General features: G+C 35.2%; 1 pseudogene; it reads right to left on the bottom strand.

Annotated features, from left to right (window-relative positions):
- Nucleotides 1-210: 210 nt before the first annotated feature.
- Nucleotides 211-15,944, bottom strand: LOC110706971 (annotated as a pseudogene).
- Nucleotides 15,945-16,098: the final 154 nt, after the last annotated feature.

The raw sequence follows: 16,098 nt of genomic DNA, 5'->3' as shown, positions 1-16,098 counted from the left end.
CGTTCAATCATACTACATAATAGTGTAATATATATACCTCCTTTGAGTTAATCAAATAGCGAAATTTAAACTGTAATGAGGTGGACTTCTACAAAGAAGTGAACATACATTCTTCATGCTTTAATTTTATAGTGATTGTGCCCCTCATCCTCTCTTTAACTTTTTAGTTCACGTCGATTTAAAAGGAACCACATAATATGACAGGAAGAGGAACTCACAACACATACTGTATTCTATAACATACCCCTTGTTAATTTTGACGAACCAACCAACAAATCAAAGGGTGCACGTAAAATAGTTATGTTTTTCTTTCTTCTTTTGATGTCAAAAAAAAAAAAAAAAAAACAAACAAACAAACAGGAGCACACTAGTTGCAAAATCGAGTAGTCTTGCGCGGTTGTTGCACCCACTACTCATCTTTGCATAATACCACAATAGTACCTATTGCTAAAAACTATACAATATCTGAAGTTTAAGACAGTGCCACAGGCAATGATGGTAGTGCCTAACAATCTGCAACCGTTCTTTGTGCATGAGAACTTCTCAAGGCTTGACTTTGTTAACTATTTCCATCAGCAGGTTGGTTACCTCAATATGTCATATACAGCATAACGTCAGGGTGAGTGTGAAATCAATCCATGGAAAAGCTGTTGAAACATTGCTCAGCCAGCGCCAGAATTTCTATTATTATCTTTAATAGAAGGATATGGTGTAGACGATCTTCCGTCTATGATGTCTTTCAAAGGCAGCAATGATCTCATCTATCTTATCTTCCCAGGAATCAATTGCATCAATCTGCATCATTTTCACATACTTATAAGAAGCTGTATGCCGGTATAACAATATAAGCATAAGCATACACTATAAAGAACACATTTTGTACAGACTTTTATTTTCAATGGAGTAATTGTATTTTTTTCAATGTTTCAATTCAATTCAATTTTCCTTTGATTCATTCTTTTCAGAGAGGTGCTTGAGGAAGGTAATGAATAGGGAGATAAATGTCCCATTGCTTACATATATACATCACACACTTAGACAGTATGTTATCCTCTGATGGGAAGACTAAATTCAACTTACAAAAAATATTATCATGGCTTCACCCCTTGCAAGCCACGACATAAAAAGACCTAATTTCCTAGAAAACGATATTTCCCAAAAACAAACACGTCCATAATTTCCTACAAAAACATCAATTTAAGTTTCATCCAAATAGTATTTTATTGCAAATTTGCAATTGACTGTCTCAATGATATTCTTCTCCCTTCCCCCCCCATTTAACTTTCAAATAAATAGAATCGTGTTTAGGTACAATAGAAAGCCCTATCATGCACCAATTGGACATTGCTAAAAAAGCCCTATGTCTACCCCTATGTCCAAATGACTGGCAAAATGAGAAACTCAAGGGTAAAATGCTACTACAAATGGCTAGCACAAAATGGATGTGGAGTAGCACCAAGTAGAAAGCAAAAAATGTAATCAATTAGTGGCAAGTGGCAACACTGACAATAATTCAATTCCCCCCACCCCCCAAAAAAAAAAAAAAAAAAAAAATCCGTTTTATATTATGTGCAACAAAGGTTTTGACACAGATTCCCAGACAAAATTTGTTTTTTAGTATTACTCCCTCCGTTTCGTATTAATAGCAACACAAGGGTGTTTACAAAATTTAAAAATATTTATAGGTTGGGGCCCAAAATAAGATTTTTATAATATAAAGTATTGTTAGTAAGACGGAGAAATAATAAAGAAAGTAGTGTAAGGCCCTGTTCTCGGCTCGGCTCAAGCTGTCAATACGAGTAAACGGGTCGGGTAAGAGTGGGTCCGGTCAACTCGGGTCGAGTCAATTCAGATTAATTCCATAACCTATGCGGGACGGGTTTGGGTAGGGTCATGCTTGAGTCAGGTCACGTCGGATCATACTTCTTATCGGGTTTAGGTCGGGTTAATATCAGGTCGGGTTACATTCGGGTCGGGTGAACAATAAGTCGGGTTTAATTCGAGTTTTCATGGGCTAGGGTAATTCTCGGGTTCTAGTCGGATTCGGTTCAAGTCAATAATTTGCGGGTTAGAATCAGGTCGGGTCATTCTCGGGTTTGAGTCGGATTCGGTTCAAGTCAATAATTTGCGGATTATAATCAGGTCGGGTCATTTTCAAGTTGCGTCATTCTCGTGTTCAAGTCAGGTTCAGTTCAAGTCAATAATTTGCGGGTTATAATCAAGTCGGGTCATTTCCATATTCGGGTTCGACTAACTATAAATAGATGTTTAAAAAAAAAAAAACTATACATAGATAATTATCATTTTTATCAAGCTAATTGATTCCTTTGACTATAATATATATGACAATAACTAGGGATTAGGGAACTATAGTCTATAATTTAGGAAGATAATTATCTCCTTTGACCATACAACAAATAAATACTATATTTAACTCTTAAATTTGAGGATGATGCTCCTTTCTTATGTTCGTCTGAACCGAGTTGGTCTCCCAAGACAAAATGCTTTGATCAACAATAATAATGTGGTCTAAATTGCATTTAAAGTGATTAGAAATCGGGTCAGGAACAATTTAGGTTGAATTTAGGTCGGGTCAATAACAAGTCGTGTTAATTTCGAGTCGGGTTAGTAACACATCGGGTTGATTTTTAGGGTTGGATAGGTAATAGGTATGGTAAAATTAAGGTCGGGTCAATAACAAGTCGGGTTGAATTTGGGTTCGGTCAATAACAAGTCGGTTTAATTTCAGGTTGGGTTTATAACAGGTTGGGTTAAATTCGGGTTGGGTTGAAATCAAGTTAGGTTAGTAACAAATCGGGTTAAATTCCGGTTTTTACGGTTTAAAACGGGTTTAGGTCAATTTCGGTTCAAGTCAAGTTCAGTGCAAATTCATTAAATTAGCCGTTGTAAACCGGTAAATCGGTGCAGGTTATAAACCAGTAAATTGGCCTTTTAAAAGCAAATTGAATGGTTCCACACACCTAATAGGACTTCCACATGATAATAGGGACCATGGTAAACATTTAGACAATTTTTATTTCCGTGCAAAAAAAAGTTAAAAAATTATAAAATTGCAGGCTATCCACACTTTTTGAGTAATTTTGAAGGTTTCCAGAACGGTGTCGTAAAGTCTTGAAATTCTGTTTGGAACCATATATGATCATTATTTGTTGTCATAAATGTTTGTGGTAGGCTTGAACTAATGAAATCGGTGCAAGTTGTAAACCGGTAAATTGGTCATTTAAAGGCAAATTGGATGGTTCCACCCACCCAATTTCTCCCAGAGGATATTAGGGACCATGGTAAACATTTCGGGAATTTGTATTTCCAGGCAAAAAAAAAAAATCAAAAAATTTAGAAGTTGAAGACTAATATCCACGTTTTTTGAGAAATCTTGGAGGTTTCGGGCCCAGTGTAGTAAAGTATTAATATTTTAGGGGATACATTTCGGGACCATATAATGTCATTTGGAACCATATATAATCATTATTTGTTATTATAAATGTTCGTGGTAGACTTGAGTTAATGAAATCAAGCTGTAAACCGATAAATTGGTAGTTTAAAGGCAAATTGGATGGTTCCATCCACCCAGTGGAACTCCCGGATAGTATTAAGGACCATGGTAAATATTTCGGCAATTTTTATTTTCGGGTGAAGAAAAGTAAGAAATTCAAAAATTGAAGGCTAATATCCATGCTTTTTGAGAAATTTTGAAGGTTTCGGGGTCCGGTGTCGAAAAGGCTTTAGATTTTTGGGGATAAATCTCGGGGTCATATAATGCTGTTTGGAACCATATATGATCATTATTTGTTGTTATAAATGTTCGTGTTAAACTTGTGTTAATGAAATCAATGCAAGTTGTAAACCGATAAATTGGTAGTTTAAAGGCAAATTGGATGGTTCCATCCACCCAACGGAACTCCCGGACGGTATTAGGGACCATGGTAAACATTTCGGCAATTTTTATTTCCGGGCGAAGAAAAGTAAAAAATTCCAAAATTGAAGGCTAATATTCACGCTTTTTGAGAAATTTTGAAGGTTTCGGAGCCCGGTGTCGAAAAACCTTTAGATTTTTGGAGATACATCTCGGGGTCATATAATGCCGTTTGGAACTATATGATCATTATACGTTTCCATAAATGTTTTAGGTAGGCTTGAGTTAATGAAATTGAGGCAAGTTGTAAATCGATAAATGGGTCGTTTAAAGGCAAATTAGATGGTTCCACCCACCTAATCAGACTCCCAGAGGATATTAGAGATCACGGTAAAAATTTCGGAATTTTTGTTTCCGAGCGAAAAAAAAGTCAAAAAATTTTAAAATTGAAGCTATATCCACGCTTTTTGAGAATTTTTGGAGTTTTCAAGACCCGATGTCGAAAAATCTTGAAATTCTATGGAACACATCTCGGGGTTGTATAATATTGTTTGGAACCATATTTAATCATTATTTGTTGTCATAAATGTTCGTGATAGGCTTGAATTAATGAAATCGGTGCAAGTTATAAACCGGTAAATTGGTCATTTAAAGGTAAATTGGATGGTTCCACCCACCAAATTGGACTCCCGGAGGGTATTAGGGACCATGGTAAACATTTTGGTAATTTTTATATTCAGTCAAAAAGAGTAAAAAAATTCCGAAATTGAAGGCTAATATCCACACTTTTTGAGAAATTTCAAATGTTTCGGGGCTCGGTGTCGAAAAGCATTAAGATTTTAGGGGATACATCTCGGAGTCATATAATGGCGTTTGGATCCATATATGATCATTATAATGTCATAAATGTTTGTGGTAGGCTTAAGTTAATAAAATCGATGCAAGTTGTAAATCGGTAAATTGGTCGTTTAAAGGCAAATCAGATGGTTTCACCCACCTAATAGACTATCGGAGGGTATTAGGGACCACGGTAACCATTTCCGCAATTTTAATTTTCTAGCGAAAAAAAGTCAACAACTTTCAAATTGAAGGCTAATTTCCACGCTTTTAGAGAAATTTTAAAGGATACGGGATCCGATGTCGCAAAGTCTTGAGAGTTTAGGGAATACATCTAGGGTCTTAATGCAGTTTGGAACCATATATGTTCATTACATATTGTCATAGATGTTAGTGGTAGGCTTGACTCAATGAAATCGATGCAAGTTGTAAACTGGTAAATTGGCCGTTTAGAGGCAAATTGGATGAATCCACCCACCCAATTGGACTCCCGGAGGGTATTAGGGACAATGGTAAACATTTCGGTAATTTTTATTTTTGAGCAAAAAAATGTCAAAAAAAGTCCAAAATTGATGGCTAAGATTCATGTTTTTTGAGAAATTTTAGAGGTTTCGAGGCCCGGTGTCGAAAAGCCTTGAAATTTTAGGGGATATAGGGTCATACAATGCTGTTTAGAACCATATATGATCATTATATGTTGTCATAAATATTCGTGGTAGGCTTAATTTAATGAAATCGTTTCAAATTATAAACCGGTAAATTGGCCGTTTAAAGGCAAATTCGATGGATACACCCACCCAATTGGACTGCAGGAGGGTATTAGGGACCTTGGTAAAAATTTCGGCAATTTTTATTTTCGGGTGAAAAAAGTCAAAAAATTCCAAAATTAAAGATTTATATCCACGCTTTTTGAGAAATTTTTGAGGTTGGGTACGGTGTCGAAAAACCTTGAAATTTTGAGGAATACATCTCGGTGGCATATAATGCCGTTAGGAACAATATATGATCATTATAAGTTATCATAAATGTTCGTGGTAGGCTTGAGTAATGAAATCGGTGCAAGTTATAAATTGGTATAAATTAGTAAATTGGCTGTTTGGGGCCTTTTCACATTTAATTAATTTCAGTTCAGTTCAGTTTAGCTTAGTTCATTTTAGTTTTTCTCTCTCATAAAATATTCATTTCACCTCTTCAGCTCCAATCAATTCACTTCAGTTCAGCTTATTTCAGTAAATGTGAACAGGCTCTTAAAGGCAAATTGGATGGTTCCACCCACCTAATTAATCTCCCGAAACATATTAGTGACCATAGTAAAAATTTCAACAACTTTTATTTCAGAACGAAAAAAAGTTAAAAAATTGCAAAATTGAAGGCTAATATCCACGCTCTTTGAGTAATTTTGAAGGTTTCAGGGCTCGGTGTCAAAAAGCCTTAAGATTTAAGGGGATACATCTTAGTTGAAACTATATATGATCAATATATGTTGTTATAAATGTTCATGGTAGGCTTGAGTTAATAAATCGGTGCAAGTTGTAAATTGGTAAATTGGTCGTTTAAGGCAAATTGGATGGTTTCACCCATCCAATTGGCCACCCAAAGGGTATTAGGGACCATGGTAAACATTTCGGCAATTTTTATTTCCAGGCAAAAAAAAAAAAAAAAAAAATTCCAATATAAAAGTCTAAAAGATCCATGCTTATTGATAAATTTTGGAGATATCAAGGCCCGGTGTCGAAAAACCTTGATATTTTAGGATTACATCTCAGGGTCATATAATGCCGTTTGTAACCATATATGATCATTATATGTTGTTATAAATGTTCGTAGTAGGCTTGACTTAATGAAATCAACACAAGTTGTAAACCGGTAAATAGGTCGTTTTAAGGCAAATTATATGGTTCCACCAACACAATTGGACTCCGGAGCGTATTATGGATCATGGTAAACATTTCAGCAATTTTTATTAACGAGCGAAAAAAAATCAAAAAATTTCAAACATTGAAGGCTAATATCCACGCATTTTAAGAAATTTTAAAGTCTTTAGGGCTCGTAGTCTAAAAGTCTCGAAATTCTTGGGAATATATCTCGGGTTCATATAATGTCATTTGGAACCATATGTGATCTTTAGTTGTTGTCATAAATGTTCGTTGTAGGCTAGAGTTAATGAAATCTGGGCAAGTTGTGAAATTGTAAATTGGTCATTTAAACGCGAATGGGATGGTTCCACCCACCCTATTGGACCCCCAGAGGGTATTAGGGACCATGGTAAACATTTCAGCAATTTTAATTTCTGGGCGAAATAAATTCAAAAAATTCCTAAATTAAAGGCTAATATTACGTTTTTTGAGAAATTTTAAAGGTTTTAGGATCCGGTGTCAAATAGACTTGAGATTTTAAGGAATATATACCTCGGGGTCATATAATGTCGGTTGGAACCATTTATGATCATTATTTGTTGTCATAAATGTTCGTGGTAGGTTTAAGATAATGAAACCGATGCAAGTTGTAAACCGGTAAATTGGTTGTTTAAAGGCAAATTTAATGGTTCCACCCACCCAGAAGATATTAGAAAACACGGCAAATAAATCGTTAATTTTTATTTCCGGGCGAAAAAAGTAAAAAAATTCAAAATTGAAGGCTAATATCCACGCTTTTTGAAAAATTTTACAGGTTTCGGGACCCTTTGTCGAAATGACTTAAGATTTTAGGGGATAAATCTCGGGGTCAGATAATGCCGTTTGGAACCATATATGGTCATTATATGTTGTCATAAATGTTCGTGGTAGGCTTGAATAAAAGAAATCGATGCAAGTTGTAAATCGGTAAATTGGTCGTATAAAGGCAAATTGGATGGTTCCACCTACCTAATTGGATTCCGGAAGGGTATTATGAACCATAGTAAACATTTCGTCAATTTTTATTTTCGAGCGAAAAAAAGTCAAATAATTCAAAATTGGAAAACGAATAACCACGTTTTTTGAGAAATTTAGAGTCTTCAGGGCCTTGAGTCTAAAAGTCTTAAAATTCTAGAGAATACATCTCGGGGTCATATTATGTCATTTGGAGCCATATATGATCATTATTTGTTGTCATAAATGTTCGTGGTACGCATGAGTTAATGAAATCGTTGCAAGTTGTAAACCGGTAAATTGGTCGTTTAAAGGCAAATTGGATGGTTCCACCCACCCAATTGGACTCTCGGGGGGTATTAGGGACCATGGTAAACATTTCGGAAAATTTTATTTCCGTGCGTAAAAAGTCTAAAAATTCAAGAAATAAAGGCTAATATCCATTCTTTTTTAGAAATTTCGAAGGTTTCGGGGCTCGTTGTCGAAAAGAAATGAGATTTAGAGGATACATCTCAGGGTCATATAATGTCGTTTGGTACCATAAATGATCATTATATGTTGTCATAAATGTTCGTGGTAGACTTGAGTTAATGAGATCTTTCAAGATGTACACCGGTAAATTGGCCGTTTATAGGCAAATTGGATGGTTCCACCCATCCAATTAGATTCTCGGAGGGTATTAGGGAGGGATCATGGTAAACATTTCAGGAATTTTTATCTTCGGGCGAAAAAGTCAAAATATTCCAAAATTAAAGACTAATATCCACGCTTTTTGAGAAATTTTAGAGGTTTCGGGGCTAGGTGTCGAAAAGGCTTGAGATTTTAGGAGATACATCTAGGGGTCATATAATGCCGTTTAGAACCATATATGATCATTATATGTTGTCATAAATGTTCGTGGTAGACATGAACTAATGAAATCGGTGCAAGTTATAAATTAATAAATTGGCCATTTAAAGGCAAATTGGATGGTTCCACCCACCCAATTGGACTCTCAGAGAGTATTAGTACTATGGTAAACATTTCGGCAATTTTTATTTCCGGACAAAAAAAAGTCAAAATATTCCAAAATTGAAGGCCAATACCCACACTTTTTGAGAAATTTTGGAGCTTTTAGGCCGGTGTCAAAAAGTCTTGAAATTATAGGGGATATATCTCGGGGTCATATAATGCCGTTTGGAACCATATATGATCATTATTTGTTGTTATAAATTTTCGTGGTAGGCTTGAGTTAATGAAATTGGTGCAAGTTGTAAATCGGTAAATTTGTTCTTTAAAGGCAAATTGGATAGTTCTACCCACTTAATTGGACTCCCGGAGGGTATTAGGGACCATAGTAAAGATTTCGGCAATTTTAATTTCCGGGCGAAGAAATGTAAAAAAATTCCAAAATTGAAGGCTAAAATCCAGTCTTTTTAAGAAATTTTGGAAGTTTCGGGGCTCAGTTTCGAAATGCCTTTAGATTTTAGGGGATACATATCGGGGTCATATAATGTCGTTTGTAACCATAAATGATCATTATATGTTGTCATAAATGTTCGTGGTAGGCTTGAGTTATTGAAAACTTTCAACATGTACACCGGTAAATTGGTTGTTTAAAGGCAAACTGGATGGTTCCGCCCACCCAATTAGACTCTCGGAGGGTATTAAGGATCATGGTAAACATTTCGGCAATTTTTATCTTCGGGCAAAAAAAGTCAAAAAATTCCAAAATTAAAGGCTAACATCCACGTTTTTTAAGAAATTTTGGAGGTTTCGGGGCTAGGTGTCGAAAAGGCTTGAGATTTTAGAAGATACATGTACGGTCATATAATTCCGTTTAGAACCATACATGATCATTATATGTTGTCATAAATGTTCGTGGTAAGCTTGAATTAATTAAATCGATGCAAGGTGTAAATCAGTAAATTGGCCATTTAAAGGCAAATTAGATGGTTCCAGTTACCCAATTGGACTCCCAGAGAGTATTAGGACCATGGTAAACATTTCGGCAATTTTTATTCCCGGACCAAAAAAAGTCAAAAATTTCCAAAATTGAAGGCATATCCACAGGTTTTGAGAAATTTTGGAGCTTTCAAGTGTCAAAAAGTCTTGAAATAGGGGATATATCTCGGGATCATATAATGCCGTTTGGAACCATGTATGATCATTATTTGTTGTTATAAAGTTTCGTGGTAGGCTTGAGTTAATGAAATTGGTGCAAATTGTAAATCGGTAAATTGGTCGTTTAAAGGCAAATTGGATAGTTCCACCCACCCAATTGGACTCCTGGAGGGTATTAGGGATCATGGTAATCATTTAGACAATTTTTATTTCCGGACAAAAAAAAGTAAAAAATTCCAAAATTGAAATCTACGATTTTTGATAAATTTGGGATGTTTCGTGGTGTTGAAAAGTTTTGAGATTTTAGGGGATACATCTCGATGTCATATAATGCCGTTTGGAACCATATATAATCATTATACGTTGTTATAAATGTTCGTAACAGATTAGAGTTAATTAAATTGGTACAAGTTGTAAACCGGTAAATTGGCCGTTTCAAGACAAATAGGATGGTTCCACCCACCCAATTGGTCTCCCAGAGGGTATTAAGGACCACGGTAAACATTTCGTTAATTTTTATTCCCGGTTGAAAAAAAGTAAAAAAATTCCAAAATTGGGCTAATATACATGCTTTATGACAAATTTCGATGGTTTCGGGCTGGTGTTGAAAAAAAAAATGATATATAAAGAGATACAGCTCGTGGTCATAAAATGTCGTTTGGAACTATAAAAGATCTTTATATGTTGTGAGAAATATTCGTGGTAGGCTTGAGTTAATGAAATCGATACAAGTTTTAAACCGGTAAATTGGTCGTTTAAAGGCAAATTGGTTGGTTCCACCCTCCTAATTGGACTCCGAGAGGGTATTAGGGACCATGGTAAACATTTCCACAATTTTTATTTTTGGGCGAAAAAAGTAAAAAAAAATCCAAAATTGAAATCCACGCTTTTTGAGAAATTTGGGATGTTTTGAGGCCCGGTGTCAAAAAATTTTGAGATTTAAGGGGATAAATCTCGGGGTCACATAATGTCGTTTGGAACCATATATGATCATTATATGTTGTGATAAATGTTCGTTGTAGCCTTGAGTAAATTTAATCGGTGCAAGTTTTAAACCGGTAAATTGGTCGTTTAAAGACAAATAGGATGGTAACACCCACCCAATTGGACTCCGAGAGGGTATTAGGGACCATGGTAAATATTTCGGCAATTTTTATTTCCGGGCGAAGAAAGGTAAAAAAAATCCAAAATTGAAGGCTAATATCCACGCTTTTTAAGAAATTTTGGAGGTTTCGGGGCCTGGTGTCGAAAAGCCTTTAGATTTTAGGAGATACATCCCGGGGTCATATAATGTTGTTTGAAACCTTGTATGATCATTATATGTTGTCATAAATGTTTGTGGTAGGCTTGAGTTAATGAAATCGGGCAAGTTGCAAACTGGTAAATGGGTTGTTTAAAGGCCAATTGGATGGTTCTACCCACCCAATTGGACTCCCGGAGGGTATTAGAGACCATGGTAAAATTTCAACAATTTTTGTTTCCGATGAGAAAAAAGTAAAAAAAATTCAAAAATTGAAGCTATATCCACGCTTTTTGAGAATTTTTGGAGTTTTCGGGGCCCGGTGTCAATAAGTCTTGAAATTCTAGGGAATACATCTCGGGGTTATATAGTTTGGAACCATATATGATCATTATTTGTTGTCATAAATGTTCGTGGTAGGCTTGAATTAATGAAATCGGTATAAGTTGTAAATTGGTCATTTAAATTCAAATTGGATGGTTTCACCTACCCAGGGTATTTGGGACCATGGTAAATATTTCGGCAATTTTTATATCCGGGCGAAAAAAAGTCAAAAAATTCCAAAATTGAAGGTTAATATCCACGTTTTTTGAGAAATTTCGAATGTTTCGGGGCCTGGTGTGGAAAAGCATTGAGATTTTAGGGGAACGGAGGGAGTAAATGGAGAGAGAGGGAGAGAGAAATGACAAGTTAAAAAGGAAAGAAAACACATTTGTTGCACATAATGTATCATCCGTTTATTTAAATGTTGCACATAATATGAATTGGAGGTAGTAATAAGAAGAAAGATAATCTTTAGTTCTATGAGTAAAAATACTAATTACTAATAAAAGTGCAGAGTAATCGTGCATTACCTCTTGGCATAGATCGAGTGTAAGGCGACCACCAATAGCCGCCTCCTCATGATTATCTTTTACCTCAAGGTTGATGATAGCAACAGGTTTCATAAGTACATGGTCACGGTTGCAAAGATCTGTCCAACAATAAGTACTTCATGAATTCTTCTCAATTTCAATACTAGAGTATAATCAAACATGACTTGACTGATGCAAAGTAGGCAAGAGCTTGAAACTTAAAAGTAGTAAATGAAAATCATCGCAAAGCAAAAAAAAAAGCCAATATATGTGATGAAAGACACTACAACGGTTATAAAAAAAAAAGGAGAAGAAAGCCATTTTGTATCTCTTATAATCATATCATAACCAACTAAAAGCAATTGATCAAAAGCCAGTTTAGGATATCCAATGTTGACAATGGCTTTACTCTTTGATACAAAATTCTCAGCTTCTTGTATCACCGGATACTTTCAGGTGTTTCAGCAACAGCCTCTCTAATAGCTTTTGAATTTTTTGGGTAAGTTGCCTACTTAAAGTCTTATAGACCTCCTTAGATCTCATTTAAACAGAGATCATTCTGGCTGGTGGTTTTATTAAAAGGTTAAAAGTTAAATTAAATAACCAATTGATCTCTCTAACCTGATGGACAAACTTCAGTATTTTGGTCATCCATACGACTAAAGAATAGCAATTATGATAATTGGTTATGAAGCAAAATAGTTTCATTATTCATTCAAAATTTGCTATGATTCTGAAATAAATTTGTGTTAACTGGAAGAATGGAAACTGATTGAAATATATTGCTCTATTCAGCTCAAAATGGCTACAGAAGTACAGAGTCTGTTTTCCGTTCTCATATCTTGCTTATAGACGTCAACAAAATATACTTAAAGTGGATTTAGGGAGTTACAAGCTAGTAAACACATAATTGTTTTCATCATGAGAAGAGAATTGTTTAAAGCACACATTCCTAAAAACATAGAGATATACCTAAATGGCATCGCAGTTATACAAATTTCTGAAAAAGTATAAATGATCTGAAATCTTTCAAACAAAGAATGTTAAGTCAGTCCCCACCAGATAGGGAGTATCTATATTGGTTGAGCTATCATGGCCCATGATACTAGATCACGTAGAGCTTAATATAGTACAAGTAAGTTAATTGACAGTATCACGAGGCATTTCTAGAGTGTTATCATTTCATGTTAAACATCTCACTAACTCCATAAATTCTTATGGAGATCAATTTAAGGTAATACACATGCAACTAGGGGTGAAAGTGATATGGACAAAAACCGAAAACAGAACCAAACCAAACCGAATTAGAAATTCGGTTTGGTTTTTTTCGGTTTTCGGTTTGGATCGGTTTCAAAAATTGAAACCGAAATATTTCGGTTTGGATTCGGTTTGGGGCTTTCAAAAACCGAAAAACGAAATCCAAACCGAAGTTTTAAAGCCCAAAGATTCTCAGCCCATATATCCGGATATCCCCTACATATATAAAGCAAAACCCTAATTTTTTACTTCCCTTCTTTCACTCTTCTCAGTTCTCATTTCTGCGGCCTTCCACTATTCCTCACCAAAACCCTAATCCTCCATTCCTCTCTCAACACCTCACTCACTCCGGCCACCTCCTCACTAACTCCGACAACTACCTTCCTCAGTACGTATCTCACAACCACCTTCATCAGTTCGACAGTTCGTGTTTGTGCTCCCTTGATCTAGTCACGATTTCTAAAAGCAGCTTGTGTTCTGGTGTTTGTTATCACCACGATACCACCTTCCTCAGCCCGGTCACCACCTCCATCACTCCTTCAGTCACGATTTGTCACCTTATTCCACCGCTATTCGTGTTCGTCCGCCGCTTGTGTTCATCGTCGCTCATCAATCACCACCACCATAAATTTTCTGGGTTATCCTTGATTTTTTTAATTATCCTTTATATAATCTATAGTTGTAGATGTTAGTCTTGTAATCAATACAATTTATAAAATTATTATAGTTGTGTTAGTGTATTACTTCTTTTTATTATTATTATTTTTTTAGATCTATTCATTGTAAATTTGACTGTTTTTTTTAAAAAATATTTTTCTTCGACAATCTGGAAAAATCCCCTTAAAAGTTCGATTTTCGGTTTGGAACCGAATTAGGTTTTTAAATTTCGGTTTGGATTGGATCGGTTTCAAATCTAGTTCGGTTTGGATTCGGTTTGAAAATTTCAAAACCGAATTAATTCGGTTTGGATTCGGTTTGGTTCAAAATCCAAACCGAATACCGAACTTTCACCCCTGCATGCAACTCAAACAAAGAAAACATCAGTCCTCCTTAGAGCAATATCCAAAACAAAAAATTCATATGGAAACATAAAAGAAAATACAAAAATAAAATAAAAAATTAAAAAGGAACAATTGATTAAGTTCAAAGAAGATTGAGATCATTATGATTTCTTCCAAATTATTTCATTTATACCATTATCTGAATGTGTAATTAGACAGGAACCACAAGAGCTTTATCAGTCCCTAGAGAGCATCCAAATAGCTTACCTTCAACAACCATGTCAAAGACCTTTTCTTCAAATGTAAACACCACATCAAATGCACCATCATGTGCATTATCTTGCCAGCGTTGAGGAGCGAGCTTGACAGCTGAATTCCGCTTCAGCATTGGCAATATGCCATTACGCTTGTACATAGGCAACTGTTAAGGTCAACCAACTCAAAATAATACTAAAACATTAAGGAAAAAAGTGGCAAACCCAACTTAAAAGATTCGGTCTCAAACTCAACTACACAAAAGTAAAAACTAACTCAAAAGTCATTGGCTAATAAAGAGTCGCTCAGTAGTATAAAACCATAAACTGTAAAGATATGCTCAAGCATAATACCCCTGCCCTATCGGAGACAATAATGTCTACATAAAACTGAATGGGACAGTACCTTACAATAGCTGTCACCTTAGTTCCTCAGTACAATTTCTAAGCTAAATTTCATTGCAATTCTCCAATTTCTATGTTTTAAACTCCCTGGAAATCTAAGATGCAGCCTACCATTCCTGATTTATTGAGCTCTATCAAGAAAACAACTTCCCTAAAGAAAAAAAAAGATCGATCATAGAATTGCTTGCTTATGAATTACTATTGGCACTGGTAGTCTTTTACATGAACAACAGTTAAAAGGCCTATTATTTCGAAAACAAACACAGAGTTCAAAATGTATGAAAGAGTAATACACCACATATCAGAAACTAGAAAAACTCCAACTGCATTCTATATCCATCAAACAACTCCAAAATCAACTTTACTCATTTAATTACACAATATAAAATGAGCAAGAACAAACACATTTAATCATTTGACATCCATTCAACTATGCTTGAAAACATAATGATTTCATTGACCTGATATAATGCATCAAAACTACTCCCCAATCAACACTGAATTTACCAAAATTCAAGAACAATCTACAACAATAATCAAAACCCACTTCATTTGCTTTAAAAATTTGAACAACACAATAATGTAAGGATACAATTCGGGGTCTTTTCGACGAAGCTCCTCGAACATTTGCTTATAAGGAGTACCAAACTCATAAACATTAGGTTTACTTAGTGAGGGTCCAGGAAGCTTAACATGGGCACCAGTACCATAAGATGAGACATCAAACCCTTGTTTTTTTTAACAAATTATGAGCCTCCATGCTTCTGTTCTGATTTGAAGAACACACCATTGCATATTTCCATTTCATTTTCTTACCTTTTTCCCGGCAAAACCCAACTGGGGTACTTTCAATTAATTGGGTTTTTGTTTATCTGAAACAAGAATTGAACTTTACAGTCAAACAATTGAAATGCAGGATTCTATAACATTACTACCCAAAAGAAAGAAACCAGATAATTGATTGTTCTATAAATTACAACCCAAAAAAAAAAAAAAAAAAACAAAAATAGCAAAAGATACCAGAAATTTCAAAAGAAGTACAAGATTGGGTAAGCAAAATTGCAATTATACAGGATGAAATCTAAGAACAGGAAAGAGAGAGAAGGAGTTTTGAGTACCTTAATGCTGTAACAGAGTACAAGAGTACCGGCGCCGAGAAGAAGATGGCGGAGAGACTCTGAAGTATTGCGATTTTCTTTTGGAGTGAGGGCTGGCTACGGGCCGAGCCTAGAGAGATTGCAATAGGTTGGGCAAGGTCGTGGTGTTGCAAGACATGGCGACAAAAGAAATGCACGACACAATATGATACGACATGTTATTATGTACGTCATGTCTAAGTTATTTCTCTTTTGGAAAACGTCTTAGCCTGCACGATAAAGTAATTAAAAATAGATTAAATTTGTATTATAGGAAAAAAATAGATT

The sequence above is a fragment of the Chenopodium quinoa genome, unplaced genomic scaffold (genome assembly GCF_001683475.1).
Source record: "Chenopodium quinoa cultivar QQ74 unplaced genomic scaffold, ASM168347v1, whole genome shotgun sequence".
NCBI classification, from domain to species: Eukaryota; Viridiplantae; Streptophyta; class Magnoliopsida; order Caryophyllales; family Amaranthaceae; genus Chenopodium; species Chenopodium quinoa.
The sequence above is the reverse complement of the archived record's forward strand: the minus strand, read 5'-3'. Positions and strand labels throughout refer to the sequence as shown.